Below are 24776 nucleotides of genomic sequence, written 5' to 3'. Positions count from 1 at the left end.
TGTGACGACCAAAATAAGAATTTACAAATTGTCTTCAGTAAAACATCTTTATTGCCCCCCCTCCCACACACACACACACACACACACACCAATATCGGCATAAACGTTCCCATGTAATGTTTGGATGGAAATTCCGCATGGATTCCGTACCCTTTAGATATCCATAATTGATTTGTGTTTCGTCACGGTTGCAACACCGTAGTGGCATCGTTATTTGCCTACATTTGATGTAGTAGATAAATGGTAAAATCGTAATGGCTGTGGTTTATTTCAGTAGTGACACGTCGCTGGATGCATTTGCATCGTTGAAAGGTGAACATAAAACAGGAGTCAAATACATTCTTTCCGCATACGGTAAATGAATAACTGAAAGCAATGATCATTGTCAATGATAAAATCCGCTACGGCTGTAAATATTATTGATTTCTGAAAAAGCAAAGTAGTATCCGGTTTCAGGATATACGTCACACCTTCAGGTGCATATTAAAATGTGAGCCTACAAGGATGGATAACTAAGGTTAAAATGGGTTAAAATATGTTAAAATAGTGCATCCCTGGTACCTGACATCCAAGAGAATATCCTGTTCAGTCCTATGTCTGCCATAGCCTCTCATAGAACGCGGTCCGTGCTTAGTGGCGTGCCACACAAATTTGGGTTGGGTGTCGTGCTGGTCTGATGGGTGTCATGAGGCACTGTGTTAGAAAAACCACCCATCTTTCATGCGGAGCCATGTGTGGCGCGTCCGTAAGCCTGCACCGTTGTCCTCCTTTGCAAGAGACTTCCTCGAAGACCTAGAATTGAAGACGTTATTCTTTCGCAAGTCATGTGCCAGGGATGCTCTATTTTAATAGATTTTTAACTTATTTTAACCTTAGTTGCGCATCCTTATGGACTCATTTTAGATGCACCTGAAGATCGAAAACATGTCCTGAAACTGGGTAGCGCTTTCTTTTTTCAGAAAAAATAATGTGTACACCTGTAGAGTATATTACAATTGAGAAAGAATAAGAGTGGTGAATGTCCCGTGAAAAGGAACGAGAAAGCAAAGAGTCTGCGTATGGTGACGGGGCGACTGCAGAGCTGGTGGAGCACTGCCAACACAAATACAGGCGGCAGCGTGTGGTGGACTGAACTCTAATGAAAGCAGCGCGGCGCGTAACTTACTGGAAGCTATGGCTGCAGCGGCCGGTCGTCGGGGAGTCGCCGTGGTTGCTGGCGCGTGTGTCGGCTGCCGGCACTGGCGCTGCAGGTGCAGGTGCTATTGTTGCGGTGACGGCGAGGGATTAGAGGCGTTGTCATTCGCGGCGCCGCCGCCAGCTGCCCCTGCCGGATTACGCGCTAAGCTCTTCCCTCGCCGCGACCCCGCCGTGCATCCGCCCGCTGACTGCCGCGCAGTAGGACGGCCGGCCGAGGCGCACGCGGCGGGCCCCCTCCCGGCCTCGCAAGGACGCAGTGACGCGCGTGCCGACAGGTTTCTGGCTGTCTACCTGGCATTAAAACGCCTCTCTCTTCCGCAAAACACCAGCGGCGCTCGTCCGCGTTTCACGTCACTCGACGCTAGTTCTTCCCGCTTCCCTTAGCAACTACGTCAGTGGAAAATGTAATCGTACTCGTTTTCCACTGGTTGCCTCTCAAGCAAGACGACGTGGGATGAAGACGTTTCTCAGGCCCTGGCTCTAAATATTGCACTACGTGTATGGAACAAATCTGCAGAATTTTAAATAAAAGTAAGGCGACCAGTTAGGAATAATCGTACACATAATGAGTCGCTTTAAGACGTAACGAAGTCAATATACTGCTTTTAAGAGTTTGCAGCATTTGTTACATTCAACTTACAATTGTAAATAATACATCAAATGATACAGCAAATAAAAGAGTTTCAATGAGAGCACCATTCGCTCATATGGAGTCGATATGCGAGTTCCTCCCAAATCTGTAACAGTGCGTCTGGCGTAATTGTTGCAACAACGCTGTTTCTAAAGTCGGGTAAATTAGCTGGTAACGGAGGAACATACACATGTTTCAAAAATGGTTCAATTGGCTCTGAGCACTATGGACATAACATCTGAGATCATCAGTTCCCTGGAAAGTCGGGTAAATTAGCTGGTAACGGAGGCACATACACATGGTTCAAAAGTGGTTCAATTGGCTCTGAGCACTATGGGACTTAACATCTGAGATCATCAGTTCCCTAGAACTTAGAATTACTTAAATCTAACTAACCTAAGGACATCACACACATACAAGCCGGAGGCAAGATACGATCCTGCGACCATAGCGGTCGCGCTGTTCCGAACTGTAGCGCCTAGAACCGCTCGGCGACACCGACCGGCCATAAGCATGGTCCTTCATGAACCCTTAAAGGTAAAAATCACATGGTGTCAGCCGGCCGTTGTGGCCGAGCGGTTCTAGGCGCTTCAGTCTGGAACCGCGAGACTGCTGCGGTCGCAGGCTCGAATCCTGCCTCGGGCATGGATGTGTGTGATGTCCTTAGATTAGTTAGGTTTAAGTAGCTCTAAGTTCTAGGGGACTGATGACCTCAGATGTTAAGTCCCATAGTGCTCAGAGCCATTTGAACCATTCACATGGCGTCAATTAATATGTGAACGTGGTGGTTATGCGAAGCAAGCCCATCATTCGGGCCCTTGTGACCAATCTAGCGGTCGGCTGCAACGTCATTTAACCAATCTCATTGTGAGTTACGCCAGTGTGGTGTCACTCCATCTTGCTGGCAAAGTTTGGTGGTTAAGCTTCTACCAATTGAGGAAAAAGCCATAGCTCTAGCGCATCAAGATAATAAGCACCGGTTTCAGTTGCTTCACCGGAAAGGAAAGTCCAAGTCTTTCACCCGGCAGATGGCACAAAAGAGAAAAAGAAAACTCAATTTCGAAGAGTCTCCTTGCAGCTGTATGATGCCGTGAGGATTTGCTGACTTCCAGATGCGCACATTATGCGTGTTCAAGTTTCCACTTAGGTAAAATGTCGGCTTATCACTGAAGACGACACGATCCGGGAACTCTTCATCGTCATGAAACAACATTTCGTTTGCAAAGATTGCACGTAAACCCTGGCATACAGGAGTAGAGCTTGTAGCAAAAGCAAACGATAAGGACGTAGTTTTAAGTGTCTCCATAAAAGTCTCCACATACGTGTAAGTAATTTCTTGGTGTTATGTATGAAAGGCTCTTACTCGTTCAACACGTTTTTCAGTCACTCTTGGTCCTTCCACACACTTCTCTTTCCGCAGAGGTGTACAAACAAAACTGTTTGAGTTGGTCTTTCTCTTGGTGTATTATCGATAGTTGTAAGCTGAATGTAATAAATGCTACAAAACCTTAAAACCCGTTTGTTCACTTTGAAACACCGGAACTGTTCAAGAAGTCGAAACATTGCTACCGACAATGACGCACGCAGAGGGATACGTAATTTGGCCTATGTTTAATCACCTTAACTCTTGCAACAACTGCGAAATTGCAGCTACTATGTTTTTTCATGGACTGATATAATTATTTTAACGGCATCAGAAATCTCTTGAAGAGACAAATACAGCAATGCTAGGCTCGGTCGTAATATGCAACTAGGAGATGGGCCTAGGCTGTCAAGATAACACGTATTTCGTCTTGGACCTGCTTTATGCGGCGCAGTTACGGAGTGAGTTACTACTTTCGTTAATGGAACTATACGCTGCATTCCAGAGTATCAGAAGGGGCTTAGAAAAACTGTTTCCAGTGTACATATGTTTACTTTAACATCTTTTATGGAAACAAGTAAACTGTCGCAAGCCTTAACACAACGACGGAGTCTGGCATTAGAGCCGTACTTCGTTGTTTGTAAACCATGATATCTAATTACGGTCACTTTACCTTTAAAGTGTAACACGTTTTAGAATAAATTTTCGAGAAGATTCAACTCCAACATTAACAATTGTTCTATCAGTATACTCGTCTTTTCAAGAACTTCCTCCTGCCGTTAACAAAGTATATAATTCCATTTAAAGATGCATATTTGCTTGAATATCTCGGTTGTTACAGGAGGAAGAAAACAAACAAGAATATTACAAGACCCTTTGTGTATTATAATTTGTTTAGATTTCTTGAGCCATCACGACACAAGAAGAGTGTTGCATCTTACGTGACCCACAATATATACAGCTTGAAGCACCTAAGAGACGGCACCCCAAATTTATCAGTAATGAATAAATTTATCGATGTGCTATTTTCGTCAAGTTGTATCGGACTTTATGGCAAATTCCCTGACGTTCTAAAGTAATTTTTATAATTTATGGTCACTGGATTACGTCACCGACTTTGCTTTATGCTAATGGAACTTTTTTTTCTGTGGCGTTTGTAATGGACTCCTACGAGAACTTGAGTGACATAGCGTGTATGGAATCTGAGCAAATAGTATCAAGACAACAGAAGCGCAAACCACTGTTCCGCCGATCGGAAAAGAGACACGATATCAGCCCTATTATATCGAATTCAAGTCAAATACGTAACACAGGTAAAGTCCGTGGGTTTACTATCGCGGCTGTTATAAAAAGTGCTCAAAATGAACTTAGGCATTGCTACCCGCTACAAAGTGATTCTGAGAAATAATATTTCACGATGAATTTCGTCTGGAGTTAACGGCAGCACAGGCCCCTGTTATAATGCATTACATGACTTCAGAAGACGTAGATGTTTCCCAATAGACGTCTTGTTTTTATTTTAGACACAGATGAAAATATGTAAATATTAAGTCTGGTGAGTGTGCAGCCCATTTTGCATTTTCTGAACGACCGTTCTACGCTCTTCGTTATACGTGTGGACGCGAAGGGACATCCGCCATGTTTGTACCACATTGACTACCTCATGTCCAGTGGAACGTCTTCCGCAACTGCGGCAGCTGCGTATCTTAGGCTCCCCCGTCAGTGCATCGAGTCCTCCCTCGTGCATGGGTGTGTGTGTTGTCTTTATCGTAAGCTGGTTTAAGTTAGAACAAGTAGTGTGTAAGCTTGGGGATCGATAACCTCTGCAGTTTTGTCGCATAAGACCTTACGACGAATTTTCAAGCCGGCCGCTGTAGCCAAGCGGTTCTAAGCGCTTCCGTCCGGAACCGCCCAACTTCTACTGTCTCAGGTTCAAATCCTGCCTCGGGCATGGATATGTGTGACGTCCTTGGGTTAGTTAGGTTTAAGTAGTTCTAAGTCTAGGGGACTGATGACCTGAGATTTTAAGTCCCACAGTGCTTAGAGCCATTTGAACCATTTGCGTATCTTAGGAACTCGAGGTACTTGATACTGACACGTTTATTGAAAGGCAATAACTGCAGTGAAGTCACCGCCATTAATAATGTTCCCCTGGATATTATAAACGGCGGAACATGATTCTTAATGGCTGGCTGCAAGATTGGTGACGTGGTCTTGTGGCAGGGCATTCCATTCCTCGGCCAGCGCTGTTGACGACTGCTGGGTGGTCTATGGAGCATGTGGACGTGCTGCAACAAGTCTTCCAAAAGAATCTCACACGTGCTCGACGTGATATAAGTCGGGGAACGAGCAGTGCCGTCCATTCGCTGCATATTTTTCTGTTCCAGAAGTTCCTCCGCCAGCGCTATTAGATGCGGTCGCCCGTTGTCAGCCATAAGAATGAAGTCAGGGCCGAAAGCACTCCTGAAAATGGGGACAATGCACGTCGATGCACCACATATTCACATCTCGCACTGTGTAGGGCTACGTCCAGCATTGTCGGACATGATCGTCTTGGTAGTTCAGGTGTTATGGTTCGGAGTCAACCTAATGTTGTATAGGCGCCCTGACCTCAAAATGTTTGAGGACTGTATACTGAACTGTCAACGTAGTTTTACACTGTACACTTTCCCCATGTGCGTCTATTAAGGGGTGCTTTCGCCCCTTGCTTCAATTTTATGCATAACAATGCGCAACCGCTTCGAACTTAATATCAGGATTAATGGTCACGAAGAAGGCGAAGTTAAGGAATTCTGCTACCTAGACAGTAAAATAAGCAATGACGCACCGAGCAAGGAGGTCATCAAAAGCACACTAACACTGACAAAAAGGGAATTTCTGGCCAAGGGAAGCCTAATAGTATCAAACATAGGCCTCAATTCGAAGATGAAATTGCTGAGAAGCTGAGTTTGGAGTACAGAATTGTATGGTATTGAAACACGGACTGTGGGAAAACCGGAACAGAAGAGAATCGAAGCATTCGAAATGTGATGTTACAGACGAATGTTGAAAATTAAGTGGACTGGTAAGGTAAGGAATGAGGGGGTTCTGCGCAGAATCGGAGAGGAAATAATATGTGGAAAACACTAACAAGGAGAAGGGACAGGATGATAGGACATCTCTTAAAACATCAAGCAATAACTTCCAAGGTGTTAGAGTGAGTTGTGGGGCGTAAAAACTGTAGAGAGAAACAGAGATTGGAACACATCCAGCAAACAATTGAGGACATAGGTTAGAAGTGCTACTCTGAGATGAAGAAGTTGCCACAGGAGAGGAATTCGTGACTGGATGTATCAAACCAGTCAGACGACTGATGACTCAAAAAAGTATCTGACATTGCCAGTTGGAGATGGAGCAAGAATTAGTGTAAAGAAAGCTTCAGGTTGAAGTTTTTATTGCCTTTAACGCTCAGAGGAACAGTGGATGATTACTAGTTTCGGCAGACTAAGCTATCATTTTCAGATCCTCGGTGTACAGTTTACGAAAACATGCTGTGCTACAAACCGTACGTTTGTTTGCGTACCATCGTAACGGACGCATAACGAAACGAGAGCAGAACATTAAAAAAATATCTCTCTTTTTGCTCACGGCAGTACGGAGTCATTCAGGTGTGGAAAATCAAGAAGTGCCGCATGTGTCATCGTTGACAGAAACAAAGCTCCTTAGAGTCCTACATACCTCCCAATCTGTCACCTGTATAAAAAAAATGGCTCTGAGCACTATGGGACTTAACAGCTCAGGTCATCAGTCCCCTAGATCTTAGAACTACTTAAACCTAACTAACCTAAGGACATCACACAACACCCAGCCATCACGAGGCAGAGAAAATCCCTGACCCCGCCGGGAACCGAACCCGGGAACCCGGGCGTGGGAAGCGAGAACGCTACCGCACGACCACGAGATGCGTGCTGGCACCTGTATAGATGCAGGTAACAACGGCATGTTGTATCTTCAAGTTAACTGAGAGTAATAATCTTAGTATTAAGTAAAAATGACGCTTTATTGAACATGTATCTTAAATATCACTGTCTATACAAGTTTGTAACTAGAATGAAAAATACTCCTATCGTCGCACAAAATAAGGTGAATATGCATAGTTACGGACATAAGTGAAAGGAACTAGTTTTTCGATATATATGGTAGCCTCAAAGACATTTAAATCAAAACCTCTTGTTGCATTCGCTTCGCGATTTTGTAATTGTTACTTTTACTAGCCATGTCATGTAGTTACATTGCGTCAAGTAAAGTAACACGATACGTGCTGTCATGTCGTATAACATGACACATGCCATCATGTCATCCAACATAGTATTTGACATGTCACGCAATATGACACAACCTGTCAATACAGATTAGGAAGCATGCGTCCCCACTCTAGGCTTCTCATTATAAATGCACCACCACCCTCAGATACATTTTGCTGTAGATGCATCCTGCTCTAGAAGCACATAAATTAGTCTATTTTTCTTGTACCCCTCGCCATACGTATAAAATGAGGTAGGTCTAAGAGAGCTCACTGCGCCGGGGAATTAGGGTTAACGCGTGAAAAAGCGCAAAAATGTCAAAATATTTTGATTTAAATTTCTTTGAAGCTGCACGTAAGTCGAAAAGTTATTCCCTTCTTTTACATCCCTAACTCTGTCCACGACATATTCGCGTACAATAGAATATTTTTCTTTCTGGTTCCCAGCTTTTACTATACCACAATTTTGACATTAGACTGCCATAGCTTGGTAACCGACGTAGATTTTTGTTGACTCGGGCTACAACTGAACCGGTACAGAATTTTCCCATTGTCTTTCGAACCATGTTGCTTATACCGTGGCAACGGATAAGTCTTTTTCAAAGCAAAGGAGTGACCATTAATCGCATGTACTTGCCTACTTTCTTACAGCATTTGCACCGAGTTGCACAAGTCCGAAACAAAAACTTGGCATATGCTAAAAAAATAAAAAAGCTTGGTTTTTCCCCTATAATCCGAATCAAGCTAGATTTTTGAAAGCCAGTTTTCAATTTTATCGTAAGAATGTTTTTTTTTAAAATATTTGATTCATTTTAAATCGTTTCCATGCACGCAATTCATTTAAGAACGAATTTTACGTGCTATACTTACCTCGACTTTAAACCATGTAGCTCCACAACCGATAGAAATTATTGGTTAGAAACAGTTTTGACTTTGCCCATTTATTTACCTTCTTGCAAAATTTGAACCGATTCTCACGAGTTTAATGTACAGAAGTGGCGTCTCTCAAAATCCTCCCAGGAAAACGTGTTTTTTGCTGTTTAAATCCAAACAAAGAAAGATTTTTCAAACGGTCAAAATTTTTCTTAGCCTAATATCCGATATACCCATGGATCAAATATGAATCTTCAGTATCGCTGCATTTCGAAGTTATTTAAGGGTAATCGCTTTCACACGTAAAATTCGAGAGGTGCACTTATAAATGTTGGCATTAACTGAGGATTAATTTCAGCTCATTTAAAATCGTTTCAAAGAGAATTAATCGATTCGAGCAATTTTTCATGGCGCCAGCTCCGGTTCATCGTTCAAATCTTGCAATATACTGCAAAACAGAGTACGACAGATGTTGGAATGATTATACAAATGGGCGCTTGTCCGGGCTAAGCTAAAAATTTTGATCCCCCTTGTTCCCATCTCAAACAGCAACCGAGAACCAAGGCCCCGGTGTTTCCAGACGAATTTTTTACACCACATTCGCGCTGTAACGACATGCTTCAGGAGCTTAGTTGGGTTGGGAAGCATAAGTTTGCTGATGTAAAGATTACGCGCTATGAGAGTGCTACCATATGCATATGCATTTCTCGTAGAATTTGCAGTCTAAATTGTTTCTTATTCGATCACCGATTATTCCTACTGACCGCTGCGACCTATTTAATTCCGATGTGCTGCATTTTAACACGGTCAACCATCACCCAACTTATAGCTCTCCTACAGCGATCCCTGCACCTTGTTTCATAACAACGGGAAAACTAAAGTGAAGTGCGAGGAATTATCTACAGTGGGAGTCTGCTCAAAAAATACCGTTATTGAAAACTAAACATTATCATTTTCACTACCGCTGCAGCCTTTGTGATTTTCGCACATCAGAGCAATGTAATCTAGAATTTCATCCTTATTCAGCCTACATTTCTTAAGAGTAATATCACGTAACCTAATAAAAACTGAGAACATACTTTGAGTGCGGAGAGCCATATATACCCAGCGAGGTGGCACAGTGGTTACCACACTGGACTCGCATTCGGGAGGACGACAGTTCAATCCCGCGTCCGGCCATCCTGATTTAGGTTTTCCGTGATTTCCCTAAAACGCTTCAGGCAAATGCCGGGTTGATTCCTTTGAAAGGGCACGGCCGACTTCCTTCCCCGTCCTTCCCTAATCCAAAGAGACTGATGACCTCGCTGTCTGGTCTCTTCCCCCAAACACAACAACAGAGCCATATATATCGTTCTCCAAAACCAAACGCAATGCGCTGCACAACTCTGAGTAGACCTGTTGTCGATAATGGTAATCAACCAAAAAAAAAAGTTATAACTTCGAATCTTGCTCCAAGAGAGCAAAAATTATGTGAGTTTGAAAAACGTTATATTTTGATGGTTCTAATAAAATTAGCAACAGATTTTTGAAATACTTAATTTTTTCTTTAATTTGTGGTAAGTTCCTATGGGACCTAGCAGCCAAGGTCATCGGTCCCTAGGCTTACACACTACGAAACCTAACTTAAAATAACTTACGCTAAGGCCAACACACACACACACACACACACACACACACACACACACACACACACCCGTGGCAGAGGGAGGACGTGCGGACCGTGGCAAGGCGCTTCACGTAGCTTTTTTTCTTTTTAATCAGAGTGCTATCATGGAATTTCAGCAACGGGCTTGCCGCAGTGGATACAGCGTTTCCCGTTAGATCACCGAACGCTGTCGGGCGTGGCCGGCACTTGGATGGGTGACCATCCGGGCCGCCATGCGCTGTTGCCATTTTTCGTGGTGCACTTAGCCTCGTGATGCCAATTGAGGAGCTACTAGATCGAATTGTATCGGTTTCGGTCAAAGAAAACCATCATAACGACCGAGAAAGCGGTGTGCTGACCACATGCCCCTCCCATCCGCATCCTCACCTGAGGATGACACGGCGATTGGATGGTCCCGATGGGCCGATGGCCTGGAGACGCAGTGCTTATCAAGAAAATTCAGTAGACCATAGTCAAATCATCATGTAATATAAGCTGCAAATGGTAGAAAAAATTAGTTATGATAACGAAACAATAATAAAAGAAGAAAGGAGGAAAACCGACAACATAGCCGAAAAACCACCACCAAGCTCTCATGATGTGTATAAACAATTTTTGTTTAGTGTTTTTTATATTTATCTAGTATTTTTAGGATCCAAGTGGCCTTCCTCAGGGGAGGGGTGGGGGAGGGTGGAAGTTCAGGTAACCTTAATGCCTATTTTAGATTCTCTATAAATGTAAAAGTTTTTATATAGAATCTAAAAGCAGGAAGACAACGGATCAGATTATGTTATAAATGGCAAACTAAGAAAAATTCCAATATGATTTCAAAGATACTTCGTCTATACACATTTTACAGTACGATACTGAGTCGAAACACTTAACAAAGTGAACAGGCAAACTAAGAAAGAACAAACCGAAGCGAGTCATATGGGAAACATACATAACAAGGAAAACACCTAACATCAGACAAATGAAATTAACCAACACCTTGCCGACGGAAAACAAGGTTCAACGTGTTGGCGAAGAGGTATAGATCTCGAGACACTCGCAAGCATGTCTAGCAGGCCGTGATGCTGTACTGCATGAAGTTCATGTGATCGTCCCCCTCGCCTTCTACAACATAAAGAACGAAGTGTCTCACTAACCACATAACGGTCTGGGCTTTCGAGCGTGGAAAAAAGGAAGAATCTGGTGGCAATATGATGTTCGTAGTGTGTAAAGACTAAGAAGATCGAGTAAGGAAGGCCAATTGCGTCCTAATCCAAGACCAATTTGCCACATGGCCTCCACAAGTAAAGCGATATCTTATCGTATCAGTAGACATACAACGACTACATAAATCCGTGTCGCTAAGCCTAATACGGAAAAGTCGTTCGTTCGTTGGAATCAAGTTATTTACTATCTTGTACGCTACGCTCAACGGCAATACCGGGAGGCTGATATTGCACCAAACTGTCACCCAGTTTGTTTGCGGCGATCCTCTTTCAACGAGATTCGGGTAAAGGACTGCTTTCCAACGATTCTGTAGGAATTTCATGGTGAGGACGGGTCTCCATAAAATGTCAGCCCCTAAATAGCGCTCCGCAAGGTAGAAGTCACGAATGTGTTTCAACTTATAATGAAAGCGACCAACATCAATATGGGGTTCAAGACTAGCAGGACGGACACATACAAATAAACGAGACATGATGTGTGAGTTTCTTGAGTTATCATCAAAACATTACGTCTCAGATATAGTATCTGCGTCTTCCTTCGTATGTCAGCCAGGCCCATCGACACAAAGGAACGAGGCTTCGTGACCACCTCATACCGTAAGCGAAAGATATGTCTTTTCCATAAGAAGCAACCATACAGTCGCCATCATCGAGGAAATCGGTTAAATTTGGGCCACGTAAGAAGCTTCACATAAAACATATGCATCCACTATTCGGACGCTCTCGAGCAGTGTAAGAGATCGCCTTTCATGTTTTAATAACACTTCCTGAATTCTTCCCGTAACAGATTTCCAGTTGAGTGTCACCATTTTGAGTGGACAGCATCAATGACGATACCACGAGATGTAAGCCGATCCACCACGGTAGACCATGGAACAACTGCGTCATCAAAATGTCGCGAACTAAGAAGCTTGCCCTTACCTTCATTAAGTAGTGCACCTGAACTCCGACAATGACCATCGATTGCAGAGTAGAACCATCACATCACCCGTGTAAGCACGAACAGCTATAGACCTTCCAGAAAGCGTCCAACGTTCCATCTAGGATGCTAGCATCCGAAGTAACTGCTCCAGAGACAACACAAACGAATTCATTGACAGCGGGCTTCCTTGAGGCACTTCCCGACTGATATTTATCCGGGGCGTCGGTTGGCTATTAACAACCACCGAAGTTGAAACACCCGTAAACAAATTTGAGAACACTCACCGTGTGTCAACAGTGAAACCAACTGCCTCCACAACCCGAAGCAAAAAGTCGTTATTAACACGATAAAGTGCCTATCGGAGTATAGGAAATCAAGGGCACAGGGGACGGACGTAACAGCAGCAACCAAAACCGCGTCACGACACTTGACGATTGGAATAAGAATGGTACTACCAGGCAAGCAGCTTTGATGTTTGGCAGCATCAGAGATCCACTATTAACTGCCATAGCCACAGTCTTATAATCTGAGTATAAGAAAGTAATTGTGCGAAAGCTATCAGGGGAAGCCGGTCCAGGGCATTTCGGGCTTAAAATGATTTTTCCCACTTTGAACGAGGACGGCACTACTCTACCCTGTAAAACTTCATTCAACAGAGACGTAAAGGTAGCACCCAGCAGCGGCCAAAAACGCACGTAAAATGTCTTGGGAAGTTCATCCAGACCCGGAGACTATTTAGAAGGTGGTCCCACAATAAATTTGTAAACTCCCTCAGTCTGGAACGCAGCTAAGAGCGTTTCGTTATGTTCAGGTGTAATTGTCGTATACGAGATGCTGACTAGTGGGTCGTCAAGCATTGCACCGGACTCATCGATGTCTTGGATGTCTACATAGTATTCGTGTAAGACATTGTAGCGTCTCCTGGCCAGTCGTCATAAAAAGCGTGTGATAGAATTTTTTCCGTATGTGTAAGACCAGTTAACATGTATCGATATAGTGCCACGCACATGGCGAAAGAGAAATAATTTAAACACGAATAAAGACGACCAAGTGAAGCAATAAAGCAAGACTGTGTAAACATTTCACGAATGTTCTATATGTGTATGTAGAAAATTCATAATTATTTGACATTTTATACATTTTTTAACTTTGGATCCATGACAATTATTATCATTGAAAATCTTGTTAAATGAATTAGTGATTATGATCTGTGGCTCAGATAAAAAGGACAGTTCAGTACATGTATAAATAGTAAAAAGCATTGTAATAATGTCTTCGTTCCCTTTGGGGTTCGTTACGAGTAAAACTCGCGTGTTAAGCAAACGTATATGTTAGCCGTGAGTCTTTTGTCGCAAAAATATAACAAATAACTGTGTTATGACTTTATCATTTTCACATTTTGTGGCAAGGTCTGCTCTGTGAAACCAAAGCAATATTTTACGTTTTTTACCTGAGATTAAGAGAACGCGGGCTAGCCGCGCGCCTATTCTAATTAACAGTATTCAAAAATCCACTGCATAACGCAAACAACATTCAGTGCTGTAACGATCATTTGAATTTCATTACTGACTTTTCTGAAGACGATGCAAGGTAGTGAGTTCAGATACAGTTTTCTTTCTTTCTTGATTACGTTACAGTAGCAAGTGAATGTTCCCTACATGTTTATCCAGAGCAGATGTGGAAAAGCAATAATTTGATCCACGGTGTGCCACATTTATGATAAAAGTGTTTCCTCCCTCTCCCACTCCATGTCTGAACTTAACATACGTGTGCAAGTGTGACTCAGACAGCCAAAGTGAAATATTTATTCAACATTACTCGAAGTTACTTGCTTTTATGAAGAAAGAATTACTAAGTAAAGACAGTGTAATAACATTGAATAAAAACCATAGCTACTTGTTACAAATAATTCTGTGTACGGCCATCAGCTCTCAGTTTCAGTTTTATATCAGCCTGAACATCGCAAATCCAAACTTTAATATCGTAAAGCAAAGTTACTAGTTACCATGTACAAACTTACTTGCTGCTACACATATATAATCATATCTAAATAAATAAAACCACCAGTCGAACAAAATTAACTCCAGTAGTAAAAAAATGAGAGGTGGAGTAAGGGAGACGGAATAACACGCACTATATCAGCTTGCTCCGATACGATACGTCAATTCTTACGTTACCAATGATCGTGGCTTGGATCATTTTTCAACCCTTCCATTTCTATTCTTCTCAATGTCAATAATTTTGCCTTTACACGCCTAACATCCGCTATTCGCAGAGGGGCGTGGAATAGTAATATTCGTAAATTCTCCGAAAGTCTCGCGTTTTGGCAGTACAGAAAAGTATCAAAGTTTGCCTGAGCCTCTGTTTTACCAGCTGTGTCCACCAATCAAGGATGGAAGAGTACTTTGCAATGGACCGCAGATTACGCTCCCGCCGGCCGAAGTGGCCGTGCGGTTCTAGGCGCTGCAGTCTGGAACCGCGAGACCACTACGGTCACAGGTTCGAATCCTGCCTCGGGCATGGATGTGTGTGATGTCCTTAGGTTAGTTAGGTTTAACTAGTTCTAAGTTCTAGGGGACTACTGACCTCAGAAGTTGAGTCCCATAGTGATCAGAGCCATTACGCTCCCACACGACTCAAATGGTTTAAATAGGAGCACTATGCGGCTTAACTTCTAATGTCATCAGTCCCCTAGAACTTAGAACTACTTAAACCTAACAAACCAAAGGACATCACACACATCCATGCCCGAGGCAGGATTCCACCGTAGCGGTCGCGCGGTTACAGACTGTGGCGCCTAGAACCGCTCGGCCACCACGGCCGGCCCACAGGACTCGCATCACATCATCGAGAGAGGGGTCAGATAGGTGAGCGATGTTTAACATCCACGGAGTGTGAAACAAGTTGACTGGTTGCCATTCTTGACTGAGGGTTGTAGTCACTGCACAGTGATCCGTACAGGTAGCTGGGATGACTTCAATATTAAGAATGCAATCTCGCAGGCAGTCTGATAAGTAAAATATCCAACTGGCCACTAGAAGTCGCAGGAAAGTTAATAAATTTAACTAACGTAGGGTATTTACATCCCCAGACGTCTTGTAGGCGTAAGGAGCGGACCAGTTCATGTAATTCCCGACAGAAATTAAAATCTGGAGATTGAGGTGCAGGACGCAACACACAGTTAAAATTACCACCAAACAGAATGCCCGGAGGGCCTTACGCAATAGATAAACAATATTCTCTTTATAAAAACGCGAACGATCCACTGCGTCACCAGTGCCAGAAGGAGCATATAAAAGAACCGAGGTAAGATTAGAAAGTTGACAGCCTATGTCCCTGTCAGAATCCAACATCTCCACCTCAGCAATAGAAATGCCTTCGCGAAGGAATAAGTCGGTCCCCGTAGAATATTCGGGTGCTACATTTAAAATGACGCGAAAACCAGGTAAGGAGAAATGCCTAAATAACACCTCCTGTAAGAAGACTATGTCTGCACATGAATCATAAATGAACTGTCGCAGCAAAGCCAATCGCAATTCTGATTCCACACGATTAATGTTTAAGGAATGGAACGTGTAGGCTCGGGTCATTGATGACAGCTATACAGGGGTGTACGGAACGTCCGAGCTGAATTAGACAGACAGCTCAGTGTCAAGGTCCATTGAGGAATACACACAGGAATCTGACATCAGGGGACCAGAATCCCCGACATCGCAATCTTTCTTTCTTACATTTCTTACGTGCTACAGCACGGTCAGGTTGTATTCGCAGTTTCTGTAAGCTTTGTGGCATGGCGGCCTCTGCAGACGGAGGAGTGGGAGGGGTCATAGGCACAGCTTCCTGCCCCTCAGCGCTAGGGTCGTGTAATGCAGTTTCAGTCACTACGGCGGAAGCATTTTGTGGAACTGCCAACGCAACAGGTGATACTAGGTCACTAATTTTATTCTCCGCGTGAGTTGCTGAAGTCGGCAAATTCAGGAAACCGTCGGCAGCTGAACACGAAGGAGCAGGAGGACATTGTATCGTCTCATACTGTAACGGAGGACACAAAGACGAAGGGGAGAACTAAGTTCCCTCTCCGCACTCACGCATCTCAGAAGGACCCACTCCGCGAGCAGGAGGGATGCTGAAGATAACTTCTTCACCAGTCACCGTACCACGGACGGTAGGTATTGTAGCATGGAGAGGAGCAGGGGATACAGTCGATGCGGAAAAGGTTGGCCGCAGATGGCACTGCCAAATCCTCACCATCACCATCCTGAGTGCGACGTCACTTGTTTGTTACCGTTACAGGTTCTACGCTGATGGCAATAGGATTCTGAACCTATCGTGGAGGTAAGGGCGGAAATTCATTGACATGACTGACTGGACCGTTTTTTCATTATGGTACGAATCAGAAGTAGGTCCGACTACGGGATTTGAAGGAACAAGGTCAGCGACCGTCAATTTGCGACGCTGCACTAGTGACGGCTTTAATACAAAACCCCTCTGCGGGAAAATAGACCGAACGTGTCCACTTTCATTACATAGGAAGCAGGTTCTCTCTTTGCCAGTATAAATGACACGGACGTGGTAACCATACACTTGTAAATGTGATGGAATATTGCGTTTGACATGCATCTCCACGGAACGAATTCCAGTAAAACACTGCAATCTGTGCTGAGTAGACAATCGTTCACGACGTATGTTCTACACGTTACCATAAGGAGGCAATTGTCCTTTAGAAGTTGTCATCAACTTCCGGCGGGAGCAATAAAAAGGGCGAAAATGATACTTATAACTATCTCAATTACAGCTTTTGTACACGTTACGGAACTCTTGGAACCGAGGTGATGCAAAACTTTTTTTTATGTGTGTACTTTCCCCTTGTCCACCGCTCTTGATCTCGCGGTAGCGTTCTCGCTTCCTGAGAAGGGGTCCCGGTTTCGACTCCCGGCGTGGTAGGGATTTTCACCTGCCCCAAGGTGACTGTGTGTTGTTGTGCCGTCCTTATTATCATTGTTCATCCCCATTACGGTCGTAGAAAGGCAACGGCAAACCACCTCCATTAGGACCTTGCCTAGTATGGCGGTGCGGTTTTCCCGCGTCGATCCCCTACGCTCTGCCTAGAAGCAGGGGACTTCATTTTCACTTTCCCATTAATATCCTGTTAAACCACCTAAATCGAACGAGATAAACAATAAATCCAATTTTTCTTTCATTCACTATTTTGATAAGCATATTTTTCTTAACGAATTTCTTTAATTACGAACTGGATGTAATTTCTTCCTTTCTAGGACTTTCTGTGCATATAAATGCTCACTTGCCTCTAGTCTCCTTCTATCCTGAGGCAAACGGTTCATATACGTCTCTTAAAGTTCATCAAACAGAATCCAAACAAATATCCTTATAAATATATGTTCCTGCATTTCGACAAATTACTGTTGCCTCGTTTGTGTACAATCGTCAGTGCCTACTTTAGGTGCAGCTGTTTTATTACACCAGTATCATTCACTTAGGAAGGCTCTTTACTGTTTTGATGTTTGGCCCCACGTGTATTTTTGTTTTATATGTGTAGAAGAATCTAAATTTTTTTTGGCTATATTGCATTTAAAGTTGCTGAACAAAAATGCTACAAGTAATGAAGGCAAATACAATACTATTTATCTTTCATATTTGCAGAAAGTGTAATTCATTCTTCTGTCCTTTGATTCAATAACCTAGGCATCACATTGCGTTCTGTGGCCTCGACCTCAGCACTGTGATGTTATTGAGACTCCCAGTATAACTTCCGGTCGGAACAGAATGGCATGGATGGGGCGTTTCAGTGGAAGCTAGTCATACACTGGCAGGCGCTTAATATCCATTGTCACTTACACTATCTTCTCCCTATGTTCGTTAGTCTCTTTTTGTGCTCCAGTAGACGTGTGCATTCGTTGAATGTGTCGAAATAATGAGATAGGATTTACCACCTCTTTCTTTTATAAATATCACCATCAATCCAAACATTAGTACTCTTTGTGTTTCACCTGTTACGATACCCTTCACTTTCTTCGTCCTCCTTGTCAGCTTCTCCCAAATGGGTGGAATCTTATCTTTCTCATCTCACTGTTGCGAGACATGTTGTATTTTATTGAGGCTATTAAATATATTCTGTTCTTCTCTAATTTCCGGATTTCGAAGTCTGTCATTCTTGTGCATCGCTTTAGGGTTGTTAGAAATTCATCTGTTAGGACTTTCTTGGCGTTTATTTACATCTCGTGGCTCACTTTCATAAAGAAGCACTGGTGCTGCCACAGTATTATATTATTTTAATCTTACTTTTTTCGTTGTACTTTTTACATACCAGTTTACCATTCAACTTACATTCCCAAACTTTGCTAGTTTCTTCTGTACGTCCTCGTCATGATCATCTGTGACATGGAAAGTTAAACTGTTAAAATGTATCACCTGATCTATTGTTCTATTAATCACGGTTTCTGTCCATCGCGGTGTTTTCCTATAAAAATCATTGATTTTATCTTTTTTTTCACAAATGCTTACTAATAAATGGATTTCCCTTTGAAAGTCGTATTCATTTTCTGCTAGTTGTGTGACATCGTCTGCATAAAAAAGAGGCAGTTCATGTAGGAATCCGGCCGTTGTGGCCGAGGGGTTCTAGGCGCTCCAGTCTGAAACCGCACGACCGCTACGGTCGCAGGTTCGAATTGTGCCTAGGGTATGGATGTGTGTGACGTCCTTAGGTTCGTTAGGTTAAAATAGTTCTAAGTTCTAGGGGACTGATGACCGCAGAAGTTAAGTCCCATAGTGCTCAGAGCCATTTGAACCATTTAGGAATTTCTGAAAATCTTAATTTTCCCGTTAAAAATCACATTCCAATTTTGGAGTCTAGCATCTTAATAAATGTAAAATAGTGTTGCTGAAATACTGTAACCTTGACTAATTTTTTTGTTTGTGGTTGTCGGCTGTCTTATAGTACAACTTGTATTTAAAGTTACACTTGTGCGTTAGTAAAGACTCTTTAAATTGTTTATTAGGTCGACAAATGCTAAATGATTTCCCCGTTCCACTCTCTCGGCTTTTAGATTATTTCCTTAATTGTAAATACTTCATCTGTTGTCGACCTGTCCTCCGATGTCATATTTGTTGCTCGCCGCCGGCAGCTGTAGCCGAATGGTTCTAGGCGCTTTAGTCCGGAACCGCGCTTCTGCTACGGTAGCAGGTTCGAATCCCGCCTCGGGCATGGATGTGGGTGATGTCCTTAGGTTAGTTAGTTTTAAGTATTTCTAAGTCGAGGGGACTGATGACCTCAGATGTTAAGTCCCATAGCTCTTAGAACCATTTGAACAATTTTTTGTTGCTCCCCTACCGATGCTCTCCTATAACCCTTAACCTATTGCTTGCTATTCTTGCATAAACTTTGTATGCTGTGTTCAGTAAGCTGATTCCTCTATAGTTCTCGCAGTTACTGCGTTCTACTTTTTTAAACAGTGCTATTACCATTAATTATAACTACGCTTCTGGAATAGCTCAATATCTCCAGCACATACAAGTATTAATCAGATTTTGTAGTCTCGTTTGTAATGGTTGGTTGGTTGGTTGGTTTTTGGGGGAGGAGACCAGACAGCGAGGTCATCGGTCTCATCGGATTAGGGGCGGATGGGGAAGGAAGTCGGCCGTGCCCCTTGAAAGGAACCATCCCGGCATTTGCCTGGAGCGATTTAGGGAAATCACGGAAAACCTAAATCAGGATGGCCGGACGCGGGATTGAACCGTCGTCCTCCCGAATGCGAGTCCAATGTGCTAACCACTGCGCTACCTCGCTCGGTTGTAATGGAGTGCTCCATATTTTAGCAGTTCATAGCTTATGGCAGTCATACCATTAGCTTTACTCGTCTCTATTCACTTTGAGATATGTTGCTCATGTAGTGTGGAAAAAATGTATTTGAGATATGACACTGGCAAACACTACGGTAATCCGGAAATAAATTCCTGCAACACGTCTCTGCTAACGAGCCAAATACTGGAAATGATATTAAAAATATCTAACATACGGAATTGATCTATCCAACTAACATACGGCCCAGACAACGACCACAATGGGGAGGAGGTATGGTTGATCTGTGTGAAGTGTTGCAGCTATGCTCTTACTAAAATTAAAATTGTAACTGCAGAGGTCTTCGTGCCTTTAGCCTGGCATAATTTAGAGAAACGAGAATGAATTTTATCATCAAGGGTAGAGTGAACTACACTACTGGCCATTAAAATTGCTACACCAAGAAGAAATGCAGATGATAAACCGGTATTTATTGGACAATTATATTATACTAGAACTGACATGTGATTACATTTTCAAGGAATTTGGGTGCATAGATCCTGAGAAATCAGTACCCAGAACAACCACCTCTGACCGTAATAACGGCCTTCATACACCTGGGCATTGAGACAAACAGAGATTGGATGGGGTGTACAGGTACAGCTGCCCATGCAGCTTCAAAACGATACCACAGTTCATCAAGAGTAGTGACTGGCGTATTGTGACGAGCCAGTTGCTGGGCCACCATTGACCAGACGTTTTTAATTGGTGAGAGATCTCGAGAATGTGCTGGCCAGAGCAGCAGTCAAACATTTTCTGTATCCAGAAAGGCCCGTACAGTACCTGCAACATGCCGTCGTACATTATCCTCCTGAAATGTAGGGTTTCGCAGGGATCGAATGAAGGGTACAGCCACGGTTCGTAACACATCTGAAACGTAACGTCCACTGTTCAAAGTGCCGTCAATGCGAACAAGAGGTGACCGAGACGTGTAACTTGTGGCACCCCATACCATCACGCCGGGTGATACGCCAGTATGGCCAGTATGACGAATACACGCTTCCAATGTGCGTTCACTGCGATGTCGCCAAACACGGATGCGACCATCATGATGCTGTAAACAGAACCTAGATTCATCCGAAAAAACGACGTTTTACCATTCGAGCAACCACGTTCGTAGTCGAGTACACCATCACAGGCGCTCTTGTCTGTGACGCAGCGTCAAGGGTGACAGCAGCCATGGTCTCCGAGCTGATAATCCATGCTGCTGCAAACGTCGAACTGTTCGTGCAGATGGTTGTTGTCTTGCAAACGTCCCCATCTGTTGACTCTGGGATCGAGACGCGGCTGCACGATCCGTTACAGCCATGCGGCTAAGATGCCTGTCATCTCAACTGCTAGTGATACGAGACCGTTGGGATCCAGCACGGCGTTCCGTATTACCCTCCTGAACCCACCGATTCCATATTCTGCTAACAGTCATTGGATCTCGACCAACGCGAGCAGCAATGTCGCAGTGTGCTAAACCACAATCGCGATAAGCTACAATCCGATCTTTATCAAAGTCGGAAATGTGATGGTACGTATTTCTCCTCCTTACACGAGGCATCACAACAACGTTTCACCAGGCAACGCCGATCAACTGGTGTTTGTGTATGAGAAATCGGTTGGAAACTTTCCTCATATCAGCACGTTGTAGGTGTTGCCATCGGCGCCAACCTTGTGTGAATGCTCTGAAAAGCTAATCATTTGCGTATCACAGCGTCTTCTTCCTGTCGGTTAAATTTCGCGTCTGTAGCACGTCATCTTCGTGGTGTAGCAATTTTAATGGCCAGTAGTCTATACACGCTGATCCTCACAATTTCAATACCAATGTGTACCTCGTCTCCTACCTTCCAAACTTTACAGAAGCTCTCCTGCGAACCTTGCAGAACTAGCACTCCTGAAAGAAAGGATATTGCGGAGACATGGCTTAGCCACAGCCTGGGGGATGTTTCCAGAATGAGATTTTCACTGGCAGAAGTAAAGCTGTGAGTACCGGGCGTGAGTCGTGCTTCGGTAGCTCAGTTGGTAGAGCACTTGCCCGTGAAAGGCAAAGGTCCCGAGTTCGAGTCTCAGTCGGGCACACAGTTTTAATCTGCCAGGAAGTTTCATAATCTTAAGAAATGTTTTTCTTCTGAATTTTCAGATTGCATTACTAAGATATATAAAGAAAAGAAAGTTGGAGACTTTATCAGGTGTGCTGGGAGCGTGGAAATGTGTTGTGCTAGTCTGTCAAAAATCCCATACTGGGGTGTGATACGTCGAACAATGCCTGCCTCATCTCGCAGAGATTCGTGCAGCTATTCATAGAGTAACGTATTTCTTCCATCTCGATACTACTGATCGTCGACCAAAACGTTACACTTACCATTTAGTTGTCAGCGCCCTTTGTCCTCTAGGTGAAATTGAATTGGCTTGCTTTGAATTATAATAGTTTTCTACTAATAAGCGGTGCGCGCATACGTGGGATTGAGTGACTTCAACGATGAGCAGGTACCGTGGGCGATTGGCAATTGTTCTCAGACTTAAGAGCATGTACGGCTGTATTCGGAAAAAGAGTGAGGTGGCGCAGTAGCTGCTACACTGCACTCGCATTCTGTAGGACGACGGTTCAAATCCCCGCCCGTCCATCCCGATTTACACGATATTTACGGTATGATATTGCAGTGTCTGTGCTGTTCAGAAGTATGAAAGCGCGAAGAAACAGTCACTGCGTTGACTATAATCTTTATGAAATACATGAAATGTATTCGCAGTTGCGACTATGGACAACCATCAGCTGTGCAATGGAAGACGACAATGAAAATTTTTGCCGGAGCGGGACTCTAACCCCGATCTCCCACTTACTGGAAGCGATCGCCTTACTGTTAGGCTCTCCGAGCGTGACTCACAGCAAGACCCAAACTTTTATTTGTCGTCAAGCAGGCACCCACAACCTTCACTCGTGCTTCCATTATGTAAATACCTGTGCAGGGGATACATTTTAATTGAACTTTGCTGGCCTGTTGTAGGCGAATAAATACGACACTGCAGTGTTTAGAAGTACGATACACGCACGTATGCGTGAGAGATGTTTACACTGTGAACCGGTGTGCCGCGATAGTATGTAAACAAATCATGGCCTTGTGGTTCCGCAAATCGGCACTGAAATTTAATTTTGCTAACGAATATGCTCGACCGAAGGCTTACGAGATAGAACTTTATTTACGAGACGAGGTAAAAATCGAACCTGTCGTACTAGTGGGAATACACTTACTGATAGTTAGCAGCGTGGTCTAAGTTAAGTTCATTAATGGAGCGGAATGTGACGAACTACTACTCCGGCACCGACAAGGACTTCGTTTCTGTCACTCGGACGGAATGTTGGAGGGGTTGTAGTTGAACAAGCGGCGTGGGACTACGAACGATCGGCGTCTTTGAGCTTCCATTCGAATTGCCAGAAAATTTGATGACAGACACATTGCGTCCTTACGGAACAGTTCTATCCCATGTGGCTGAAAAATGGGCGAGTTTCAAAATGTATCCTGTCCTTAATGGGGTCAGACGAATACTGATCGAACTACAAAAACATGTTCCACCATGCTTGTACATCGCCGTTTCTAAAGCGGTTGTCATCTACGTCGGACAACCACGAATGTCCTTTGGGTGTAGGGGGCGGAAGGGGGGTGGAACACTTACGTTCTGAGTGTACCCAACGAAGTTTGTTACAGCTGCCACGGGATGATCCACTGCTCACGCCGCATCCGACAGTGCTTCCAATGGCGTATGTCGCAGCATTACGCAATGACGTAGGACGCGCGACAAAAACTTACCGTAACATACAGACAGAAGAAGATCGTGGCGAACCATGGAAGGATGACGTTGCGCTGGACCGCCTGCAGCAGTCATAGGACGCTCTTTCTTCGGTGCCCCTCGCGGCCCCTTCGGGTAAGCCACTCACGGACGTAGATACTTCGACGGCGCACGGTTCCGAAGTCCCCCACGAACATCAAGAGGCAACGTAAGCAGCGATCACGAAAGCGCCGGAAGAAGCGCCGCCTCACGGTGGAGAGCGACCAACCAGAACCAGTAAGCAATGCTGAGGCGTTTCTGGGTAAAGAGCAGACGACCATGGATACAGAAAAACTGTCTAGCGTGGATGCAGGTGTGGCCAGCGGGCCGGTGACACGAAGTCCTCATGACGATGCTCTAGACACAGCGGAGGAGTTCAGTCAACGGCAACAGGATACTGGGGACGCTATGGCGCCTACAAAGGACGACAGCGATGGGATGCTGCGGAACAGATGGTGCTGGAGGCGCCGCACCCACACACTCTCCCTGTGAAAGACCGGAAGACTGCACGGAGTACTGGCAGACGACATGAGAGTAAGCAGCCTGTGTACGGAAGCATTAGCGACCGTAAGGTGCCAGCTATGGGGGGGGAGGGGGGGGGAGGATTTGTCTGATGTTGTAGAAGAAGAAACAGGAGTCGACTTAGAAGAGATAAGTGATTCAGTATTAGATTCAGAATTTAAGAGAGCTTTGGAAATTTTATATCAAATAAAGCAGAAGGGATAGACAACATTTCATCAGAATTTCTAAAATCATTGGGGGAAGTGGCAACAAAACGCCTATTTACGTTGGTGTGTAGACTGTATGAGTCTGGTAACATACCATGTGACTTTCGGAAAAATATCGTCCACGCAATTCCGAAGACTGCAAGAGCTGATATTTGCGAGTAGTAGCGCACAATCAACTTAAAAGCTCATGCACCCAAGCTGCTGACAAGAATAATACACAGAAGAATGGAAAAGAAAACTGAATATGTGT

At 44.0% G+C, this 24776-nt stretch overlaps 1 protein-coding gene across 1 annotated transcript in view; it reads right to left on the bottom strand.

Annotated features, from left to right (window-relative positions):
- Positions 1 to 1408, bottom strand: part of LOC124594742 (asialoglycoprotein receptor 1-like) — a 50012-nt gene extending 48604 nt beyond the window's left edge. The window contains exon 1 of the mRNA XM_047133119.1: positions 1166 to 1408. The gene's annotated coding sequence lies outside the window, so the exon portion shown is untranslated. The remainder of the gene's footprint in view (positions 1 to 1165) is intronic.
- Positions 1409 to 24776: the final 23368 nt, after the last annotated feature.

Source organism: Schistocerca americana, chromosome 2 (assembly GCF_021461395.2).
Source record: "Schistocerca americana isolate TAMUIC-IGC-003095 chromosome 2, iqSchAmer2.1, whole genome shotgun sequence".
In the NCBI taxonomy this organism is placed as follows: domain Eukaryota; kingdom Metazoa; phylum Arthropoda; class Insecta; order Orthoptera; family Acrididae; genus Schistocerca; species Schistocerca americana.
This window is presented reverse-complemented; position numbering and strand designations above follow the sequence as displayed.